At 37.0% G+C, this 22215-nt stretch overlaps 1 long non-coding RNA gene and 1 pseudogene across 1 annotated transcript in view; one reads left to right on the forward strand and one right to left on the reverse strand.

The window, feature by feature from the left end:
• LOC111767715 (uncharacterized) overlaps nucleotides 1–22215 on the reverse strand; it is an 85780-nt gene that overhangs the window by 30646 nt on the left and 32919 nt on the right. The window lies entirely within an intron of this gene.
• On the forward strand, nucleotides 620–1917 carry LOC102148757 (small ubiquitin-related modifier 2 pseudogene; annotated as a pseudogene).

A 22215-nucleotide genomic window follows, 5' to 3' on the forward strand; every position in this document is an offset into this window, starting at 1 on the left:
CAACAACAACAAACAATCACATAGATACAGAGATTAGATTGGTGGTTACCAGAGGGGAAGGGGAGAGCGAGGAGGGCTAATGGGGTGACTGGCACATGTGTATGGTGATGAATGATAATTAGTCTTTGGGTGGTGAACATGATGCAGTCTACACAGAAATCGAAATATAATGATCTACACTTGAAATTTATATAACGTTATAAACGAATGTTACCTCAATAAAAAAAAAAGGAAAAAGAAAGGAAAGTAGTTAATTTTATTAAAGAAAAAAAAACAGACCAATAGAACGCAATTCAGAGCTCAGAATCTGACCAACACACATTTCCTTATATGTGTTCAGTGGCATTGCAAATCACTGGGGAAAGGGTGGACTATTCAATAAATAGTGCTGGGGGGGAAATCCATATAAAGAAAAGTGAAATTGGGTCCCTACCTCACACTATATACAAAAAACAATTCCAGTTATACTAAACATGTAAATACAAAAGCAAAATATTAAAACTTCCAGAAAGACTATCACCTCCCTCTCTTGCTGTCTCCTAATGCTGTCTGTGTGCTAGTGTGATGCTGTCCAGCACCTCTTTTGTAAAATAGCAGCTAAAACTACTCCACATTGACCTTGGCCAATGAAAAGCCCATGTACAGAGTCAAGACTGAGAATAAAGATCAAATTAATTTGAACTTGCAGGGGAGGTGCTGCAGTGCAGTTTAAGATGTTTATACCACTTAGTAAACTAATGAAAACATATTGTGAACACTGGGCTTTTCAATAAGGCAGATCAGCTCCTGATTTGGTGGGCAGCCAATCAATAAAACAGATGCTCCTGCAGAGCTGGAAATGGAGAATCAAGACACTGCTGGTGTGTTCCAGCAGCAGACAGAGCTTGTCTAGTAAATAAGGAAAGAACATGCTACTTTTCTCTAGAACTGTGCTCCTGCGTAAGGCAATGTAGTCTAAATTAGAAAACTGTGATTTGATTTCAACACCCCCTGATGACTATGGTAGATTTTCTTTAGTCTTTCATTTTCCTCTTCTTGATTCATTTTAATTGTACATAAAATTGCTGATGTATGCACACAGGTACACTGCATTTTCTTTTCCAAACAGGCAATGATATGCAAAGCTGCACATGAAAGGAGTTACTCATCTCTTAGAAATTCTGATAGGACCTTCACTCCTCCGAACTTCTGTAATTAGTCTCTCATAAATAAACCCTCTTTAAATTACCCTAATTTGAGTGTGGCATCTGTTTTCTTGGACTCTTATATACCTATTTTTTCCCCAGGCTTGGCACCAAATCAGAATGTTTGTTGGCAAAATCTATATGATTGCCCACTCATGGGGTATAATCCGTTCTGGCTGAGGTCAGGAATCCTGAATCCTCAGGGAAGAGACCAGAATGAGATAGCAGGCAGCCTCACAGCCCAGTCAGTATGAGCCCCCAAGTGTGTCTCTAGGAATTAGGACAAGAGGTAATTAAGTGAGTTCTTTGGAAACACAGTTTTACACACAGGAACACATTCACATAAAACCTCTCTATAATCCATAGATAACAGAATGGAGCCAAGCATATTAAGTGCCTATTTATTCCAGTAACAATGAGATTTCTTACTTTGCTGCATAAACTTGAAAGTTTATGCAAGTAAACTTTCTAATCTATTGGTGTATGAAGACATTTGTTAATAATGAGAAATGTATTCATGATGTTAAAGTTATAAAATCTTATTGTCTATATATTTTAAAATAAAAATATAAAAACTAACCAAAAATTTTTAAAAAATAAGATGCTATATTTCTCTGTTTTAAAGGCCCCTTTACCTTCAGACATTGAAGATGATATTAACTTCATGATTGCAAGGATAGCAGACCATGAAGGTTTTAGTTCCCGAGAGGCTTGTGAAGTTCAAGATCCTTAAGCAAGCTGATCACAGCTGGGAGGATTTGTTTTGCTCTCTGTTGTTTTTCTGTGCTGTCAGATAATTAGCAGTATTTAACTTCTATTTTTTTAAAGCCCTCTTCTCTTTTCCAGTCTGTTTTCTTAAAATTTGTTTCTAGTATTAATGACAGAAGACATTTCACAACTCAGCTCCAACTACTTTCCTAGTGTCGTCTCCTATTTTTCCACCTAACAGCCTTTCCCCAGCCTCTCCCTGCTCCTGATACAGCCATACCTTGATACTCTTATTGCAGGTGATGTTGCTCATCCTTTCTCACCAATTTACCTCATGTCTCCTTGTCTGGAATGCCTTCGTCCCCTTCTTCACTGAACCCTCTCTAGCAGCTGCCCTACCATGCATGTTGTGAGAACCTACTGTGTGCCCAGTGCCCTGCTAAGCACTGGCAATATGACGATTGCCAGTGCGGCAGAGTAAAGAAGATGGGAGAGAACAGACACTCAGGCAAAGAAGCATATTTCAACAATCCATCTTGGAGGAATGGACAAAAGGCTATGAAAGCACAGATACTATAAACAAGAAAGATCATCAAAGGCCATGCACAGTGGGCAGGAAAGAGTTAAAGACATTTCCTGCTGGTCCCAGTCTGCAGTGTACCATTGCAAAGTCACATTCATACAGTTTCTTTTCATTTGGGAGAGAAGACAAGAAAAGATCTTAGAGCAAGTAGAGCATTTTCTGGTAGATACCAGTCTCCCTGTAGCCCTCTCTTCTTGTCCAGAATCAAAGCGCAAAGGCCCATGTTCCCTCTGAGAACACAAGAGCCCCTCTGTGGCCACATCAAATCCCCTCTGACAGATCTCCTTGTACCAGGTCTCTCTCCTTCCTAGCACTTGGCATAGCTGCAATTCTGAATTTTTAAAAACATGATTGCTTGTTGATTGTCTATAACACTGGCCTGTCAAAAGCCACAGGGCCAGGGCTATGCTTGTTTTTCCCATCTTTGTATCTTCAGCACCTAACACAATGCTTGCCACATTCAACTGCTCAATAAATACATCTCAAAGAAGAGAAAATAAGTGATAACACTATCAGCTAAATAGCAACATAAATTTAGGTACCTTGTCTCATGTATCCTTACAATAACCCTAATTAAATGTGAGATAACTGAGTCTTTGAGAGCTGGAAAATGGCAGGTTTAAGATTTGAACCCAGGTCGGTTTGGCCTTGCCGCAGCCACACTCTTAGCTATACCACCTTTATAATAAGATCCCCATGCTCTCAATGGGAAAAGAGATGGTTGATACAGCAAGTTTCCGGAAACAGCAGGGGCTGGCAGCAACAGACAGAATGAACAGTCATTTTCAGCAAGTCCCTCTGACACCGAATGCAGAAGTACTAAATTTCTGCCACATTCTATTCTACAATGACAAATTGGAAACCACTTACATATCCAAAATATGTGAAGTCAATTATGGCACATCTGTGTGATGGAATACTATTTAATCATTAAAAGTCATGTTTTATAAGAATATGGGAAAATGTTCAAGCTACATCATTAAGTAGAAAAAGCAGATTATAAAATAGGTATATACTATAACTCAACTTTGTTAAAGCATGTATTGCATATGTTTTCACAAATGGTATATACACACACATTTTAGAAGGATATACACCAAAATGTCAATAGTGGTGTTATGGGTAGTATATTATGGATGATTTTAATTTCATTTCTATTTTTGATTTTTCCATATTTTGTATAATAATCATATACTACTTTTAAACTCTTACAAATATGATTTATGGTAAATATATGGATAAAAGAAAAGAAACTAACAGTCATTTTTTCTGTATGGTAAGATAATGGTCTTATTTATTTATTAATAATCTTTCTGTATTTAAAAAAATTAAAGAACCAAAAAACACTTATAAGACTGAAATAAAATTAAATTTCTCCCGAAATATGCTTTGACAGCACTCAAGTTGCAAATAGAATTACCTTCTGCTCCCTCCCACTCCTCCCTATGTAATTCTGCTACCCAGATTATGTTCTTAGCAACTATCACAAATATATGTTCACAGTTGCACTAAATTTGGGGTTTCAGTCATTTGTCTAACATATATATGGGAAAAAATATGTGTGTGTGTGTGTATATATATCTCTACCAAAAACATGGACCCTAAATTAAACAAAGGGTTTGCTTCCATAGCATTGCTAACACCCAGAGTCCCTGAGGAAGCACTAGGTTTACTTTCACAGCCAACTTTTGCCTTTTTGGCTGCCCTGGATCCTGGCTTCGTTCCCAGATTAGGTCTTGGCTCCTGTTAGGAGTCAACCAACTGCTGAAAATACAGAGACTTAGATGCCAAAAGACTGGAAAAGAAGAGCTTGAAGAATGAGCCAGCCTGTCAGCGGGCCAACAGGCTGTATCTGGTGGACGGAGGTAGAACAGAAGCTCCTGCCAACCATCAAACGGATTCCAGGGTGGACCGCAGAACATTTGGGACAAGCTGCAGGGAGTTCAGGGGTGGGACTGTTCCAAAGCTGAATCCTGACTATAACCTAACCGTAATTCTTTTCATTGGATTATTTCTCTGTGGGTCTTATCTTTTATCTCCTCCTTGCATAGTGCTTTCTCTTTTTTCACATGCTTCAATAGTAACTCCCACTATTAGCAGGTAATAAAAGCCCTTTCTGCCTTGTTAACCACTCAGTAGAACATGAGTTGGCCTAGTTGCCCTAAAACCTATATCCAGGGTAGAGTGTAAGCCTGAGAAGTTTGTGGTTCCTAATAAGATGTGCAGGAGGGCCCTCAACTCTCCTACAAACTCTATGGAAATCAGAGCTCCTAGGAAGCCTAAGAGCTTTGCTAAAATGTGAGAGTTGCCTCAGGGTCAGCTTTCCTGTATTCATAGACACAGAATATTGAGCAATAAAGAATAAAAGGAGTGTTGGGCTAACAATATATAGATATGGAGTATTGAGCAATAAAGGACAGAGAAACAACCTGACCCGGGAATCAGAGGCAGCAATTTCAAGTACAACCCTCCCACAATCCCCATCTATAAATGCCCGTGTGGGAAAAAAAAACACCTGTCCCAATGGAATCACTGGGTTAATAGTAGCATTTGGTTTCAGGAAGGGTTTTCCCTGTCAGAAGTGTCCTGCTTTCTGATAGATTACTTTACTTTCAATTTAGCCGAAGTCAAACATTTATTTTTAACACTACTCTCCCTCATTTGCTGAGACATTCTATGTGTCTATATATTTAAAAGTAATAAATTCACAAGGAATCCTTGTGGCATTAGAACTGTTTAGTGTCTTGACTGTGGTAATAAATACAGGAACCTACACAGGTGGTAAAATCTGTAGAACTTAATACACACAGACACACCAAGCAGTACAAGTAAAATTGGGGAAATCAGAACATGATCTTTGGATTGTATCAATGTCAATATCTGGATTGTGATACTATGCTATAATTTTGCAAAATGTTACCATTTGGGGAAACTAGGCAAAATGTACCAGAGATCCCTTGTATTTTTTCTTACAACTGCATGTGAATTTGCGATTATCTCAAATTACAAATGATCTTTAAAAATAATAGTAAATCAAGGTAACAACCTGCTAAATAAAATATATTCCATCCCCCTACCTTGAAAAATGTACATCATAACAACCTGGAATTCCAGTTTCAAATTTCTTGTTCTCATTCCTTGGAGGTTTGCAGAAATGTGGCTGCCCTAGGGTACACACGGGTACCCTAGGGTACCCATCCTATGTGCACCATTCTTCTCTTCTTGTCTCAAGCTCCACCTGCACTGCAGAAGGTGCCTGAAATGCACAATTGTGGGTGTCTAGCTGAACATACAAGCTCCATTCACACCCTCCCATCCCTCAGGCAGCCCCTCCTTGGCTACCTCAGGCAGGCTCTGAAAGCAGACTCAGAGCTCTATAAGCCTAAAATTCTGGGGTCCTAGATACTTGGAGTGGTCTGTGGGGTGGAGACAGGGGTGCTGCAGGCTCTGGGTGGGCACATGTCCTTAGCCATGCTAACTCTTCACACCTTGGGGAAGGGCATAGTCAGAAAAGGGCCAGAGTAGGGCCCAGGGCAAGGGCCTTTCTTGTCAAAGTCTAAGAGTGGTGTCAATCATTATTACCATCTTATAGATAAGAAAATTCAAACTTAGAGAAATTATACCTCACACAACCAATAACTGATAGTAGCAAGTTTCAAGCCGCTCTGGCCCAATCCAGAGGTCTGTTGGAAACCTGAGTAAAATTTCCATTTTATTGTCTTTTTAAGGAGCCCACAAAGGGCCTTCCTATCTCCTCAGAGCTGTCATAATTATGAGCAGGATATACAAGTTGCCTTTCTCAGGACTTGTGTCATTCATTTAATGGGACAGATTATTATTGAAATTGAATTCAACAGTCATTCATTGAGAACCAATGCCACAGTTGTTTCAACACTGCTCATTATTTGCAGAGCCATTATTAATCTTGATTAATTCAGGTGCCACAGCTGCAACATAAAAAATAGACGCTAAACTTAAATAAATGCATTATGCAGTCACCATTATAAAGAGTAATGCTTTAGCAGGCAGTCTTGAGATACAATGTCTAAGCATTGTGCTCTATTTTTTCATTATTTCCAGAAATTTCTCTCTGGTTCTTAAAGAATAGACTGATTAAATAGGATGATACAAAAAACTCACCCTCCTTCCTCCCAGGTAGGGAGATGGCAAAGAGATACATAAAAAGGAAGATGAACAGTGGAAAGACATGGAAGTGGAAGAGAAGAACAGAAAGCTTAAGAATTAGAGGGGCCGGCTCCGTGGCTGAGTGGTTAAGTTTGCGTACTCTGCTGCCCAGGGTTCGGATCCTAGGCGGGGACATGGCACTGCTCATCAGGCCACGTTGAGGCGGTGTCCCACATCCCACAACTAGAAGGACCGGCAACTAAGATATGCAGCTGTGTACAGGGGGTGTTTCGGGAGATAAAGCAGGAAAAAAAAAAGATTGGCAACAGTTGTTAGCTCAGGTGCCAATCCTTAAAAAAAAAAAGAGGAAGATTGGCAATAGTTGTTAGCCCAGGTGCCAATCTTAAAAGAAAAAAAGAAAAAAATAAGAATTAGAAACGCTTTCTAACTTGTCAACTATAGCTCTCCCAGGACCTCTCACTTCTGAACTTTAAAAAATGTCAGATATATCCTTGCTCCTTCAGGTCAGAACATCCCAGTTCATTCCTTCAGGTGTCCCTAATATTGCCTACTGATGGAGTGGTTTACATACTGTGGGACTGACTTTACCCTATATTATGCTGAGTAAGATGAGTAGTCCATCCTATCAGCTGGGGAAAAACAAATTCTTCTTTATGGTCAGTGGGATAATAAGTGAGATCCCTAGAAACAGGAAAAGAGAGAAACTTCTTGCCAAGTCCACCATGTATCTCTTCTAACATGTCTCTTCTAAATATCATCTGTCTCTTCTATCAGTCGTTTGTGGATATGAGACTGCAAGAGGAAAACATACGGACTTTAGGGCATCTTTTCTGGCAGCCCAGAGGCATATTTTTCTGGATTCTCTTTTGCATTCCATTTAGAGAAGGCTTTGGAGTCAGAAATCAGCAGGTAAGAAAAGTGTTACTTTATGGGGCCGGCCCCTTGGCTGAGTGGTAAAGTTCGCGTGCTCTGCTTCGGTAGTCCGGGATTTCACGTGTTCGGATCCTGGGCACAGACATGGCACCACTCGTCAGGCCACGCTGAGACAGTGTCCCACAGGCCAAAACTAGAAGGACCCACAACTAAAATATACAACTATGTACTGGGGGGATTTGGGGAGAAAAAAAGCAGGAAAAAAAAGTGTTACTTTAATAAAATAGAATCATACACATTTAAGAAATCATTTTCCAAATGATGGATTTAGTTGCCAGAATCCAGGAGTGTTAAACTATTTGAAAGATGTGAAAATAAGTCACCTGCAATGTTTTTCCCCAGTATAAAATATGCTGGAAGTGAATAAAATCAGACAATGACCTGAGCTGGATCACAAAGGATTGAACAAATGGAGAGAAGAGTGGTATAATACCAACTAAGAGATCAGAGAAAAGGGGAGGAAGCAGGAATGCAGGTGAGACATAATAATGAGGCAGAGATGGGTCTTCTAGACTGGATGACTGCTAGTGCCTCCTGTCTTCACACTTGCCTGCTATTTCCTATTCTCAACACAGCCATCAAACTTCCCAAAGGCTTCCTTCGTACTTGAAACTCAAAGACATCATGCTCCAAAGTCTTGCATGATCTGGCCCCTGGCTCTCTCTTCAATTATATCTCCACCATTCTTTCCTCTAGTTTATTGCACTCACCCACTTTGGTCAGCTTGCTACTCCACTTCAAGCGTGGTCCCACTTCAAGAACTTCACACTTGCTCTGCCCTCTACCTAGAATGCTCTTTCCCTAAATAGTCACACAACTCCTTCCCTCAATTATTAAAATACCCCCATTATTCAAGAAAACTTCTTTAACCACTGTATGTAAAATGGCACATATATTCCCCTAAATTTTTCTCTCTCCTTCTATCATTATTTCTTCACAATAAGGGTTACTAACTGATATCATGTTATTCTGTTTGTTTATTGTCCGAGCCCCATACTAGCTTTAAAATCTATGAAAGCAGGGATTTTGTTTGGTTGTCTCTGTATTCGCAATGCCAACAATATACTCAGCATATGGTAAGCACTCAAAAGCATTTGCAGAAAAACAGATGAAGTAGAGTGAATGGTTCACACTGGAATACTATGCGAGAAGTAAATTTCGCCAAATGGATGAGGTCAAATCATTGAAAGACTTGAAACATAGTTTGAGTTTAGATGTGGAGGCAATGGAGTTTCTGAAGAACAGAGCTCAAGCCCCAGGACTCAGCACCGTTCCTAGCACACAGTAAGCTGTTCACTAAATGTTTTAATGAGGATATTATGTGGGATGTTCAACAAAATGGAGAAATTTCTTTTCTGTCCTATAGTAGGGCAAGGAGAATGCACTCACCCAGATTATAGGATTGACATTTCCTGAATTCCTCTTCACCTGTACAGAATACGAGAGCTGAATTGTTTTCTTCTAAAATTTGTATGTTGAAGCCCTAACCCCAATATAACCGTATCTATCTGGAGATAGGGTCTTTAGAAGGTAATTAAGGTTAAATGAGGTCATAAGGATGGAGCCCTAATCCGATAGAAATGCATATAAGAGGAATGCTTGTAAGTAGAGGAAGATTTCTCTCTCTTTGTGCAGGGACACAGTGAGAAGGTGGTTATTTGCCCACCAGCAAGAGAGACCTCTTCAGAAATTGAATCAGCTGGCACCTTGATCTTGGACTTTCCAGCCTCCGGAACTATGAGAAATAAATTTCTGTTGCTTAAGCCACCCAGCCAGTGGTATTTTGCTACGGCAATGACTAAGATATTTCAGTCTCACAAAATGTTAGAGCTTCTTTCCTGTTCAAAGAGTCTTCTGGGAACTCTATCCTGGGTGAAACAAGATAGAAACTGGTGATGGGTGGTAAATGGGACTGTTTCCCTTAGAGACACTGACTGTAAGTTACATATCTATCACTGAGGCAGGCAGCATACGGACCCCATTGTAAGTGCTCTCTGAAGATAAATTACCAGGAGGGATGTCTAATTTCCCTCGGGATAAGTATCCAATGTTCAGTTATATTGTGCATTCTCACAGATGAGGAGGGCTACGCTCAACTGTTTATACCAGTGCTCTAAGACACTCTAGAAAAAGTACTTTTTTTTATTGAGGTAACATTAGTTTATAATATTATATAAATTTCAGGTGTACATCCTTATATCTCAACTTCTGTATAGACTACATTGCGTTCATCTAGTTGCCATCCATTACTGTACATATGTGCCCCTTATCCCTCTCCCTAAAGCATTTTAAATGGCTTCCATGATCAGAACAAGACTTTTTAGCCAATGTGCTATCTGCATTTATTTTACTACAAAGAGTAAGAAACAATTTTGCAGTCATAAAAAAATTATTAAAAATTAATTTTAAAAGAAAAGCGATACATGCATACATATTCATATATTATTATTATAACAAATGTTAAAAATACATGAGAAAAAAGCATAATAGCAAATAATCAACAATGGTTGTTTTGGATGATGTTAGTGAATGCTTACTAAATATTTCCTGGAGCCAGATGGTTTACCTGAATGACTTATTTCATCTCACAGCAACCCTATGGTATAGTTAGTATTAACGTCGTCTCTATTCTTCAATTGTAGAAACTGAGGCACAGGCAAGTACATTAACATTCCCAAGGTCATACAGTTAGTTCATGGCACAGCTAGGATATGAACTTAGTCTATTAGACCCTAAAAATCTGTGCTCCAAACCATTACACATTCTTCCAAAGACGTGGTATTTTATTCCTTCTACTTCCCCATTTTTTTATATAATAAGCATGCTTTACTTTTACAACGAAAAAAAATTTAAGATTCTCCATATTTCTTATTTGTCATGTAGAAAAATAAAATAGTGTTTAAGGGTCAATACATCAAATTCAAGGTGATGTACAAAATATATCCTAAAATTACAGCCTGCTTTTTAGAATTCTGCTTTGCCTGAATAAAAATTGAATTGTCCATTTCTTGCTGAGACTGTTTTCAGAGAACAGGCAAATGCATATGTCTTGATGGAATGACCCACACCTTGGAAAGATAGCCTACTGTGACTGCATCTGCAAGCTGAAGCATAATTATCAAAAGAATTAAACTAGAAAAAGAAAAATACAGTGGCATGAAATATGAAGTACATGGTTTGAAAAAAAATTAATGGTGAAGCCATTTTATCTTTTTAACATCATTATTTAATCCTATTTAAGTTTCTAAATATATTTCTGGGAAAAATACGTCATTTAAAAAGTATGGATTTTGTGGGCCAGCCCAGTGGTGCAGCAGTTAAGTTCGCACGTTCTGCTTCTTGCTGGCCCGGGGTTCGCTGGTTTGTATCCCGGGTGTGGACATGGCACCACTTGGCAAAAGCCATGCTGTGGTAGGTGTCCCACATATAAAGTAGAGGAAGACAGGCAGGGATGTTAGCTCAGGGCCAGTCTTCCTCAGCAAAAAGAGGAGGATTGGCATTAGTTAGCTCAGGGCTAATCTTCCTCAAAAAAAAAAAAGTATGGATTTTCAAACACTATGATTTTCTGAAAGAGATACCTTTTAAGTAGGAAAAATTAAACAAGATAACATGATAGCAATCAAAACTCAATAACTATAAGCCTTTTTAGAAATAAATCTATAAAGAAAGGAGTATATTGAAATCTGTATATGATGCACACTCTAAGAATCAGTGACTATAAGTTCCACTTTACACAAGACTCAGTTTAGATACAGATCTAAGGAAGGCCATGATTTTGGGTGAGTTCTGGTAATACAGCCAGTGATATTGTACACTGCTACTGTCCACGAAGTAGTCTGTGTCTCAGCTGCACGTTTTGCACGACGTTAAGGACAAGGTCAAAGGTTCTATGTTTTCCTCCAATCAACATTACATTATAAATGAAAATATACATATATTAGAGATAAAATAGAGGTTTTTAAAATTCTTTTTTTAAATATTTATTCAGAGTTTTGGGAAATATAGATCTCATTAACTGTTGCTAAAACATCAGGGAGTACTGTGAAGCCATACTTACCATTTTACATGGCGAAAGCCTCCTGCTTGTTGTCACTGTCGATGCAAATAATCCACAACTAACCTATAAATCAAAATTGGGTTGAGTTTATTATGGGCCTACCCTGAGGACCATGTAGCCCAGGAGAGTCCTTTCACAAAAGAACGGAGCACTTGAAAGAAGTGAGAGTGTACAGAGTGGTTATCTATAGTCAAAGAGCATGTATCACATATGATTGGAACATCCCTTTGTACAAGAGTCACGAGATTGCTTTACCAGCACAGCAATTCCATGAACACAGCAGGTGGGTAGTCTCAAGGTGAGTGGTCACAAGGTGAGTGCAGCAGGTCAGCAACCAATCCTTAGTTTAGAGAGAGATGCTTATCCTTAAGGAAATTCTGATGTGGAGGAAGTTACATCCTTATCTTTAAAGGCATTCTTCTTCTCTTTGGGACATAGCAAATACTTAAAGCAGATATACAATGCATGCTCAACAGCCACATCAGGCCCTTTTAGAAAAATAAGTTCAGGCCAAAATAGTTTTACACCAAATGGCTTCCTCACATACTCCAATATATCCTATTGCTTGTCATTTATTTATCGTCACTCAGCCACTTATCCACTATTTTATATATTTTCATGATTCATTTATTAGCTTTAAATTAACAGGAATGAGAGGCCAGCCCCATGGCCAAGTGGTTAAGTTCACGCATTGCACTTCAGCAGCCCAGGGTTTCCCCAGTTCAGATCCTTGGCGCAGACCTAGCACCACTCACCAAGCCATGCCGAGGCAGCATCCCACATAACACAACCAGAAGGACTTGCAATATACAACTAGGTACTGTGGGGCTTTGGGGAGAAGATGAAAGAAATCTGGCAACAGATGTTAGCTCAGGTGCCAATCTTTAAGAAAAAAAAAGAAATACAGAATCTCAAAAAAAAAATTTACAGGAATGTATTATAGATTCTCCTGTAAATAGTGGACATTTTATAAGCACATATTTAATAATGACTAACAGGTTCTATTCTTTTTTGCTGTTAATTTCTACAAAGTTGCATTCTTAATATCCACTTAAGTATGGGTGTAGAACAAAACATTCCGAAGTTACAACCTATAATGTTATGTTCTGAACTATAGAAAACAAACTTTGGTCAATTAGAATGGTTTCCTCCCTCTCAAATGTTGATAGGATGTGTTTGTTTCGCCAAATGCATAATTATAAATTAATAGTTTTAGCCATGAAGTGAAATTACAAATATAACCATATATAATAATTCTTAAGGGTTCATCTCTCTATTACACTTATTAAGGCATATCTGAACAATGAGTACAACTGAAATGTGGCTATGCAAAAAAATACTAAAGTCCACGATAAGAATGGAACTGTTGATGAAAATAATCCATAACCAATCTATAAATCAAAATTGGGGTGAGTTTATTACAAGCCAGATCCGAGGACTAGCCTGGGGCCTTCCTTCCCTAAGGAAAGAAGGGCACCAAAGAAGTGGGGTGTACAAAGTGGTTATATACTGTCAAAGAGCATGTATCACATGATTGGAATGTCCCTTTTACAACAGTCATGAGATGGCCCAGCCGGCACAGTGACTCACACAGCAGGTCTATTGTCTCTAGCTGGGTGGTCACAGGGTGAGCATAACAATTAATTCCTAGCCTAGGGAGAGATGCTTATCCTTAAGGAAATGCCAATGTGGGGGAAGTTTCATCTTTATGTTAAGACCATTTGTTCTTATCTTTGGAACATAGCAAATGGGTAAAGCACATATACAAAGCATGCTCAACAGCCATGTCAGGCCCTTTTCAAAAAACAAGGTGAGGCCGAATTAGGTTAACGCCTAAGGCTTCCTCATATACTCTAATATATCCTATCGCTTGTCATTTATTTACTAGAACTAATGCTGAACCCTGAACCCTGTCTTATTCTAGCTATAAAAAAATATTAATCTACAGAAATATGGTCTAATTGAAAATAAAAGTCCTATGCATCTCACTAAAGGATGATTTTACAAAATAATTTTGCTTGTTATATTTAATATTTAGTTGAATACATTTAGCAGAGCTATGTAACTCTTTTATTTTAACATGTTGATTTTTTTTTAATGCAAGGAAGTTTTCTCCTATATTTACTCTTAGTTGCCCATCTTTAAATGAGGGGCATTTGAACAAAAAAGTGTGAAGAATACACCAATAAAGACTTTTAATTTAATTCTAAGTGCAATGGAAAGTTCTTAAATGTATATCATGTGGGGGGCTGGCTCCGTGGCTGAGTGGTTAAGTTCGCGCGCTCCGCTGCAGGCGGCCCAGTGTTTCGTCGGTTCGAATCCTGGGCGAGGACATGGCACTGCTCGTCAGACCACGCTGAGGCAGCGTCCCACATGCCACAACTAGAGGAACCCACAACGAAGAATACACAACTATGTACCGGGGGGCTTTGGGGAGAAAAAGGAAAAAATAAAATCTTAAAAAAAAAAAATGTATATCATGTGGTTACTGAAGTAATAAGATTCACATTTTTAAAAGATCATGGTGGTTGATACATGGAGGAAGAAGTTAAAGAGTGAAAGTAGAGAGACTGGTTGAAAGGCAGTCTCTCATCCTTTCATAAGAAAGGATGGTGGGTTGGTCTATTGTGGTGGTTGTAAGAATTGAGAGAAGGAGTGGATATGAAATATATTTTAGAAGTAGAATCAACAGAGCTTTCTGATGGGTCTGATGTGGACCACGTAAGTCAATGAAATGACTAGGTTTTTGTTTTGTTTTGTGTTTTGAATGAGCAATTGAATGGATAATAGCATCATTTATTGAATCAAGAAGCCTAGGAGAAAAGTAGACTGGGGGACATCAAGAGCTCCATTTCTACAAATTAAATGTGAGCTGCTATCAGCCATTTAGTTGAGTTTTCAAGTAAGTTATCGGATATAAAAGTTTGGAACTGATAGGAAAGCTCAGAGCTGGACATATAAATTTGTATTCATCAACATCAGATGGTATTTAAATCCATGGGACTAGAAGAAACCACCTATGGAGTGATAGTGAATAAGGAGAGAACTCCTGATTCTATACCGAAGCGCTCCTTCATTTGGGGTCAAGTAGAGGAGGAGGAGCCTGTAAGGAGACCAAGAAGTGGCAGCCAGCGAAGTAGGAGGAAAACCAGGAGAGTACACCATCATGGGAAGCAAGAGAAGAAAGTCTTTCCAGACACATTTACTACAGTGATTATTTGAACCCTACCTTCCATTGGCCTATACCTGAAATGTGCTATATGTAGCAAAATAGTTTTAAATAAGAAACTGTAACAAAGAATAATTTTGAGAAGGAAGCAAAAAGGGAAAAAAAGAGAGATAATTTGAATAATGATTAAAGGGACATTTAGTCCCTTTACTTATTAACCTGTATTTATTAACCAGAGGTTAATTTGGAGCTTGTGAGTCTGAGACCAAGGGGGAGGAAGTTGAGAAAGCTGTTCTCAGACCTCTCAGCATGCCAGGATCTTGAAGAACGAACTTAAAGGAATCTTCTTCACTTGCAGAATACTAGTCACTTCAGGTCATGGCTTGGTTAAGAAGTACCAAGTTTAACATTCAGAAAGATGAGAAAAAGACAAACTACGAAAAAAAAAAAAGGGTATGAGTGAGATGAGTTCAGTGCTCTCCGTCTCTCTTCACTAGCCCTACTCAGTTACATAAACATTTGCATGAAGTAACCAGAGGGTAGATACTATAAGGACAAATATAAATTAAAAATGAGAGGCTTAATTCTCTCTGCTGAACATAAAGGAAGAAATTTCCCTCTCCTTTTTCTTTGAGCATTTACTTTAGAAAATTTGAAATTTATAACTGTAAGTACTACCTACTCTCTTTGAAATGTATATAAATCCCTTTGAAGACTACATTGGCTGTTTGTCAGCTTCATGATCTAGGAATGTCTTTCTCAAGGACCTGGAGCCATCTGTTTGAAATGTAAACATCAAGGAAGATAGCACCCCTATCTCCCAGTTTCTGCGAGAGAGTAGGAGCCGAACTTCCCTGTGTACCTTGCTCCAAGTTGCAAAACTACCTCCTGTCATAAAGATATGCCAGGTTTGGTTTTCCTCTGGATAAAGCTAATTAGATAAGATAGATGGTCACCCCAATTACCTATTTAAGTTAGGATGAACTATGCGTGACAAACAGTGTTGTTAAGTCCTCTTACTTAAGGACTAGTTATTGTTTATCTTGAGAACATGTATGTAAAGGGTTTTATCTGCTTCGCTCTAGAAAAGAGTGAGATTTCTTTCTGTCTTTGAGATCTCTTAGTTTATCACCTGTGATGCACATCACATTTCTGTTTTAATGATTATTCAATAATAAAGTGTCTTCTTTTCCACCTAACTTTGTGAAGAGGATTTCTGGGTTGGGAGAAGATTTTGTTTTTAGTTATATTTCCCCAACAGTACCATTTACCATTTAAATTAACCATCTGCCTTAATTAAAATTAAAAACAAAAATCCTCCTATTCACGAAAAGTCTTTCTTACTTAGTGATAAAGAAAAAAAAACTGTTAAGGTGGATTATGTACAAGGAAACTTTTTGGATTTTCAATGCATTCATCCTGAGTAGATAGCTTTCCCTACTGTTTTTCCAAAATAATACATTCTGTGACATGGAAATTAGCATCTAGGCTATATAACAAAATGAATTATAAAGCAGAGCAAAAGCTTTTAAATTAGAGGAGATGTACATTTTAAAGTCAATTTTCTTCTACAATTAAACAAATGGGAATTGAGTATTTTCTGTATTATACTTGCTGAGTAGGCAATGGGCTAACCAAAGAGAATAAGGCAGCTGCTGTTCCAAAGCTGCTCAAGTCTATCTGAGAAGAGCGTCTTTCATCTTTAATTTTGTACACATAAATCATAGTAAGCAGGAGTACCTTAATTCTTGGGTGGATAATTTCTAATTCTATCTACAGATTTTTTTCATTCACTTTGCTTTCATTTTATATTTTAAGTGTTTTTCCAGTTATGATGTGAAGGGAGGCCAAAACACTAAGTTGTGAGTAGAAATGAAAATGTAAAAATTTATGTGTCTAAGTTATAGAGGAGAATATTTTTTAATAAAGTGACAATCTTGGACAAGAGTCACCAAGGTTTTCCTAAAGGGAAATAGGAAAAGAAAATTTAATTCCAAGGCAGGTCAAATTCAATCCTTTGCCCATAAATCATGGTGAAAAATTGAAGGAAATATAAAACAAAAGTATCACTCGGGTCTTCAGTTTGTCATCCTGGCCCCAAAATGCATCCACTCAAGTTGAACTCCTATTCCAAACAGGATTGTTTTTTTTTTTTAATCAAGGGATGAAGCCATATTTGAAAATTGTGTGTCCTGAGCTGGAGCTACGATTGCTAGATATGGGTCACTTGGATTGTTTCATTTTCTGGAACTGTGAAAAGAGTGTCTGCACTCGCCTTATTTCACATCACAGTTGTAGAAGTCAACAGATTTAAGTGTAAGAATGGAAAGGTCTTCAGTCATTCAGACCTGGGTTTGAATTTCTCCCCTGCCAATTGCACAACCTTGGGGATTTTAAGTAACACTTCCAAATCTTGTGTTCCTCAATCATGAAGTGAGTATAAAATTTACAGTACTATTATGAGAAGTCAAAAAAGATAAAATGCATCGAGTATGATGAAATATGTACAATCTTTAGTATGAGGTAGAGAATCGTTAAGTATCCATTGCCTTCCATTTTCTTGAAAAATCTGAATATGATTCAGAATAAGCTAGGTAAGCAATTCTCAAACATTTTGGTCTCATGAATCCTCTACACTCCTAAAAATAATTGAGGACCACAAAGAACTTTTGTTTATATGGGCTATATCTACAAATATTTACCATATTAGGAAATAAACTGAGAATTTAAAAAATATGATTTACTTTAAAATAGCAATAATAAATCAATATTTTAACATTAAAAAATTTAGTTTTTGAAGATTACCTATATTTTAAAAAAGTGATGAAATTTGTGACTGTTTCACAATTTTGAAAACCCCTTAATGTCAGTCTTAATAGAAGATAGCTACATTCTTATGTATGCTGCTGCATCCAATCCGTTTTAATACGCTGTTTTGGTTGGAGTACATAAATAATCATCTGGCCTCACACAGATATGTAGTTGGAAAAGGGAGTAGTATTTTAATAACTTTTCAGGTAATTATGGTTATTCTTCTTTGATACTCATCAAAGCTCAATAGATGGCAGTTTTTTAGGCTAGTTGCAATGTGGAATAGGAAGCCACATCACCGAAATTTTCATACACTATTGAGTTCAAATCCATTGGTCTATCTTATACTTTGAACAGATGCTTTAGTAATGTGTGACTTTGTAATGTCATATGTAAGGGAGGAAGATAAATCCTCTACCCTCTGGGTCCTTCTGGCTGGGCTACAAATTAAATTGACATGAGACAGAATAACAGGAGAAAATCAAACAAAGCTTTATAACATGTGTACGTGGGAGACACCCAGGAGAACTGAGCAACTCGCCAAAACGGCCCAGCTGCCAGCTTAAATATCACCTTCAGTTAAAGACAACGGAGGATGTTGGGGGTAGTGGTTTGGGGCTTCAAAGGGAAGGAAGGCAATTCACATGGAAATGGAAAAGCAAATGTTTGGTAGACAGAACTTTGATAAGGATGGGCTTAGCATGGACCCTCACAGTCTACTGATATCCAGAGGTATCTATGGTGATGGCCTGTCATGGGGACAAGGCTTTCTATCTTAAATTGTTTTAGGCAGTTAGGTGGGGAGGCCAAAGTTTCTTTCAGAGTCTTTTGTTCTATCAAGGCAAAGAGATATATTCTAGGGTGGCCAATTTTGTCCCCCACTTATACACTGGTCATTCATAGAACATTGGTTCATGAAGCTATGCAGATATTCCAAAACTGACAAATTGCATTATACAATGAAAAAAATTGTATTTGTTATTATAACCAGGGATCTCATCAGAAAAATATCTAGATTTTGAAAAGCTATAAAGTTCATGTGACATATGCCACAAAGTACTAGTAAAGTTTGATAAACTAAAGAACTACAGAAATGCAGTGTATTATTTCATTGTGTCGAGGTTTATTATTGCTAATAACTTAGACGTACCCTTTTTATAATAAGAAGAATAAATATAGGGTGGGCCCCCATTGCCAAGTGGGTAAGTTGGCACGCTCTGCTTTGGTGGCCCAGGGTTTCACCAGTTGGGATCCTGGGAGCAGACATGGCACCGTTCATCAGGTCACGTTGAAGCAGCATCCCATATAGCACAACCAGAGGCACTCACAACTAGGATATACAACTATATACTGGTGTGCTTTGGGGAGAAGAAGAAAAAAAAATAAAAAAGATTGGCAACAGATGTTAGCTCAGGTGCCAATCTTTAAAAAAAAGAAAAAGATCATCTGGCCTGGCTCTTTATAAAAAAAAAAAAAAAGAATAAACATAAAGATCCTGATAATATATAATCTAACCTAGAAATGATATGATGTCTGTGATTGGTTTCAAAATAATTCAGAGGAGGAGACATCGAGATCAGTATAGATAAAACAAAATTAGACATGATTTGAAAATCACTATTAATTATATTTTTCCATTTACCATAATAAATGTTTACCATAATAAACATTAACATATAATTTTAACTCTTTGATGGAGTTATGGTTTTCCTTTATGGGTCTCAATATGATTAATTAAGAACCAAGTCTTTCTTAAATTTAATTTGATGAGCTAGACAACTAAAATAAGATCTGTCTTATAATTTTTATGGATTGTGCAAGAGTAGGTAACACATTGATTTCTCATACTCTTCTAAAGTAGAAATTTTCTTTCACAAATATAATCTAGCAAGCTTCATCCTAACCTTAAGTCAGAGCTCAGAAACAAAAAGAAAAAAGAAAAATAAGGTAATATTTTCTGTAGTTACCAAACAAACACTCTTCATATATGCTCAATTTTTTTTCCAGGAATGGATTTTAATTTCAAACTTTATCCCAAAATAGTTTTTTTCAGTTGAGGAATGTCAGAAATTTTTCACAAGTACTTTTGTTGAACTAATGTGCTGTTTCCTACAACCCAGGTACCTCTTCTGTTCTCAATTTAAACAATAATTGCAACATTGTTTTTATATCCAAATGAAATCAATTGCCTTTTAAAAACCAGCTTAATTTATCTATTGAATTTCAAACATTTGAGGCCAAATTTGAAAAGAAGACAGCCCACATCTCACACCCAAAACAGCAAAGCTTGTTTTTTTTCTTTTTTCTTATTGGAGGATTATTCTCCATGCCTTCTAACCTCAATATAGAAGTGATAACTAGTCAAAAGTATCAGTAAAATGAGGTGGGAGGGAGAAAGGTTATTTATGTTCTTTAAAAAGGTTCTCTGGAGGCATCATGAAGAATTTATAATGTTTATATCTTTTAAAGTTAAAGTTTCATTGAAGTGCGAAAGTCAAAAGTGAACAGCTCTTCTTTATAATTTGTGCACTTTTGATAAAAAAAAAAGGTTCTTTAGTCTCCTTTAAGCTAGAATAGTTGCCCAACTTTTTCTGTCCTTCATGGTTGATATTTTTAGAGTCCAGATCAGTTGTTTTGCAAAAAATTTGGTCAAAAGGCCTAATCTATATAAAAAAGGAAACATAAAGAAGTTTCATTTTCATCCTATTCTCATCCTTGCCATTTAGGTAACCATTTTTAGGAGTTTCTAGTTTATAATTTCTATATTTATTTTTCTTTTTTTACAAAAATGAGTTTATTTATCTTATTTCCCCTTATTTCTTATATAAAAGTTAGCATGATAGATTTGTTATTTTATACTTCCTTATACAACTTAACAATATATCTGGAAACACTCTATATCAGTTTCTAGAGATACTCATTTTATTTTTTGGCCACAAATAACTCCATTGGGTGGATGTGCCATAGTTTATTCAATCATTCTTCCAGGATGGGCATTAAGATTATTTCCAATCTTTTGTGCTTATGAATAATTCTGAAATGAATAACCATGTGCATATTTTGTTTTGTATTAATAGAGGTGTACCTTCAGGTTCGATTCCTACAAAGATTTCTGTGTCAAAGGATATATGAATATGTGGTTGTATTAAATATTTCCAAGTTCCTTTCTATGTAGGTTCCACCATTTCGCAATTACCACCAATAGTATGAGTGCCTGTTTCTCTACCCCTTTGCTAGCAAAGTGCATAGACAAACTCTTTACTCTTTGATAGGTGAAAATGATATGTCGATATTGTTTTAATTTGCATTTCTCTTGTTATGAAAGAGTTGAGCATATTATATGTTTAAAGACCATTTGTAAATATTTTTCTATGAATTCTGGACTCATGTCTTTTGCCCATATTTCCACTTAATGTTTGGTCTTTTATTTTCTATTTTTAAAAGTTTATCATATGTTAAAGAAATTGTGTGTGTATACGTATATATAATTATTCTTTTATCTGTGATATATTTTGAAAATATTTTGTCCCAGTGTGTCATTTGTCATTTGACCTTGCCTATAATTTCTTTTTGACATGCAAAACATATTTTGGAATCACACTCATCTATCTTTTATTTCATCTGGATTTTTAATCACAGAGAAGAATTCATAGTTATACAGTTATATGGGAGGTCATCTTAGTTATAAAGTTTAAAGGAATTCACCCAAGTTTTCTTCTAACTTGTATGAGTTTTTTTACATTTATATCTTTGGTCCATTTGGAATTTATTCTGATGTATGATATTGGGTATGACCCTATGACCATAACTTGTCACAATACCATTTATTTAAAAGCCTATCTTTTCCCCAAGAGATTTGAGCAGCCACATATTTAATATAAAATACTTCTATATGTACTTGGGTCTGTTTCTGGATTTGCTATTCTCTCCACTAGTCTGTCTATTATCCACCAGTATCATAATGTTTTAATTACAGAGGCTTTATAGGATATTTTAATATCTGGCATGGTTAGGCTCCCTTGTTGTTCTTTTTTCAAACAAGACTTTCATAGCTATTCTTGCAAGCTTAGGTTTTCATATGAAGCTTAGAAGCAATTTGTCTTGCTCCAGAAATATCTGTGGCCTTTCAATTGGGATAGCCTTAAATATATGTGTTAACTTGAGGAGAACTGACACCCTCTTGTCACTGACATATCTTATCCATAAAGAAGTCATGTCCATTAATTTGCTCAAAGCTATTTTTGTGTCTTTCAAGGCTGCTGCAAAGTTTTTCTCATATGGGTTGTGCATATTCTAGTTAGGTTTATTCCTAAGTATATTGGTTTTGCTGTTACTATTCTAAAAGTGATTTTTCTTTTTTATTAAGTCTGTTGGAATTTGAATAAAGCCATCTATTATATTTCTCTTGGTAGCAAAATAATTTTAATCTTTCCCCAGGGTAGATGGATACCCAGGGCTAAGTACTTGAGAAGGCAAAATAGAGCATCTTCTACCTCGAAGGCGAGTTCGCTTGCTTTCTAGGGGCCTTTTTAGATAATTTCTGTGCCAGAGCGACACCTAGTGGCCTACTTTGGTATAGTCGTTGGTAGAGAGCTAAATTCTATTAAAGAATTAGGGACTACAT

This window comes from Equus caballus, chromosome 1 (genome assembly GCF_041296265.1).
Source record: "Equus caballus isolate H_3958 breed thoroughbred chromosome 1, TB-T2T, whole genome shotgun sequence".
NCBI classification, from domain to species: Eukaryota; Metazoa; Chordata; class Mammalia; order Perissodactyla; family Equidae; genus Equus; species Equus caballus.